The following is a 2,703-nucleotide window of genomic DNA, read 5'->3' as shown; positions in this document are numbered from 1 at the left end:
CTGTATGCTGAGCAAATAATACGAGAAGCTGGGTTCTACGAAGAAAAACGTGGCATCAGGATTGGAGGAAGACTCATTAACAACCGGAGATATGCCGATGATACAACCTTGCTTGCTGAAAGTAAAGAGGACTTGAAACATTTACTTATGAAGATCAAAGAGCACAGTCTTTGATATAGATTACATCTCAATGTCAAGAAAACAAAAATTCTCACCACTGGACCAATAAACAACATTCTTATCAATGGAGAAACGATTGAAATTGTCAAGGACTTCATTCTTCTTGGATCAACTATCAACACTCTCGGAAGCAGCAGTCAAGAGATTTTGCCAGTAGTCCAGCTTAATGTGTTTGATTTCAAACAAGTTGAGAAAAAAATTCTTTTGACACAATTCAAGTCTATGGACAGGCTTTACAGAAATATTTTACAATTTTGTTTGAATTATTTGTATTATAATCTCATGTAAATTAAACTCACTAGGTAATTTTTCAGAGCAAATAATTTTGACAAAATATATCCAAACTTGTACTAAAAAATAGTAAGTTATGAGGCTGCTAGAGACTGATTCTTAAGACTTGAAACTCGCTGCTAAATTGAACAATCAGCAGAGATTCTCTGAGTGGAGCAGGGTTGGCATCCACACACTGATTATGAAACAATGGGAAATCAATATGCAATGATTTGATTTTGTATCTGAAACAAAGGATAGAGCTATATAGATAAATAGAAAACAAGCTCTGAGATTTCTAAGATCTATTACTGGTCCTGTGAAAGATATATTGTCTGAGGCATTCTAGATTAATGTTTGAGGAGAAAAAAATAATTCTTCTTTTCTTTTCTAATTCCTTTGTCACTTAGCCAATCCACTCATTTGCAGTGATTTGTATTCTGTCACTCTTGCTGGATTGTTAACATCCTTTTTATGTCTAAATGGCATAATTACTAGTACTAAGATATTGAAGAATCAATTAAAAGAATATCTAGTTGGAGACAGGATATACACAATTAGGAAACAGTGAAAAGGCAGCTCTCTGCTCCCTCTGTCTTTCATCTCAGGCATAATTGAATCCTGCTTTTCCTTCTCAAATGACAATATGTCTTTTGATCTTTGTGAAAGAAGGAAAGATCAAGCTGATCCTCAGAATCCACACATGAAAGTCTTTCCCCCACCCACTTCTTCAAAGATTCAATTAACTTTGGGTTACAGTTATGTTTCCAATGTAATTACCAGGCACAAAAGAAAATTACTTCCTTTATTATCATAACCAAAAACATTTTTTTCTTCTTCTAGGTTTTTATGTTACATTTAAATTTTTTTGTAATTGTATTTTAAATCCATGAGATTCATAGAAATTTTACTGTTTCTCTGGAAATGCATAATAAGAAGATTTCATAATAACACAAATATATGTATATATATATATATACATATATATACACACATGCATATATATGTGTGTATGTGTATAGTCCTGGTGTGGCACTGTGAGCTAATGTGTCAGACTGCAAAGTCGTTTGAATGGCAAGGATGATGGTTCAAGCTCACCAGCTGCTCCTTGGAAACCCTATACAGGGTCGCTATGGGTCGGAATCGACTCAACGGTACTTAACAATAACTCATAAAACAAGTACTTCAGGACCACTTGCCCATAATTTACCGTATAAATATAATGATTCTTATCCCTCAGAACAGCGGTGCTTAACAGACTAGATGATATAGTGGAAGGAGCTGTGATCTACTTCAGATCCCAATATTCATTATTTTTCCTTCAGCAAGTATATCTCTGAGTTCCCAGTTATGTAGCTGTGAAACAAAAATACTTTAACCATAGTAATATTAGGAAAATCAAATGACCAAATTAATATGTGTTGCTTTTTTAGCAGTAATGAACTCTGCAACAGAAGCGAGTGTGTGTGTGTGTGTGTGTGTGTGTGTGTGTGTGTGTGTGAAAATATACACAGACATATACCATTTCAATAATTTCTAGCAATTTCTACAACTCAGTAACATTCATTACATTAGTTAAGTTGTGGAAACTTTTTTTGCCATCTTTCCCCAAATTTCTCTATCAACATTAACTTAAAATTCACTGCCCCCTAAGCTTTTTGCCTAGCTTTTTGAATTGCTGTTGTCAATTTGATCTCACATAGATAATTCTTTAATAGAACATAGTACTTGAGGCAGACATACTTTATTGATTAAGATAAACTCTTTGTGTGTGTGTGTGAATGGGAGTTCAAAGAAGACTTCAGGGCATAGTTTTGGTTTAAGGTTTAAAGTTTAAATATGTTTCAGAAAAACAGTTTTGGAGGTTCATCCAACCTCAGTGCCTCCAGAAAGTCTAGATTTGCAGTGGAAGCTTTTGTTATTACCATGACACTAGGAGAAAACCAAGCTTTGGGAAGACTCATAAAATACTGCAATGGTTAATCTAACTTTTAGTGCTCTTTCTTTGCAGCCAATTGCATTCATCTTAACAAACATTACTTTGAAATCTTGATGTAGGGATTCAAGTGCCTCAGTTCTGATCTAAATAAACCCATGAAGGAGACCATTAAGATTGCAGTTGTAGGATGAAAGATAAATCCAGTTATTTCCTTACCCAGATTCTATCAGGCTTTCCATATGTGTCGGGTCAATGAAGTGCCTCAAAATTTTCATAAAAACTTAAAGCAATAATGACACAATGACACTCCATCC

The sequence above is a fragment of the Chrysochloris asiatica genome, unplaced genomic scaffold (genome assembly GCF_000296735.1).
Source record: "Chrysochloris asiatica unplaced genomic scaffold, ChrAsi1.0 scaffold00694, whole genome shotgun sequence".
NCBI classification, from domain to species: domain Eukaryota; kingdom Metazoa; phylum Chordata; class Mammalia; order Afrosoricida; family Chrysochloridae; genus Chrysochloris; species Chrysochloris asiatica.
This window is presented reverse-complemented; position numbering follows the sequence as displayed.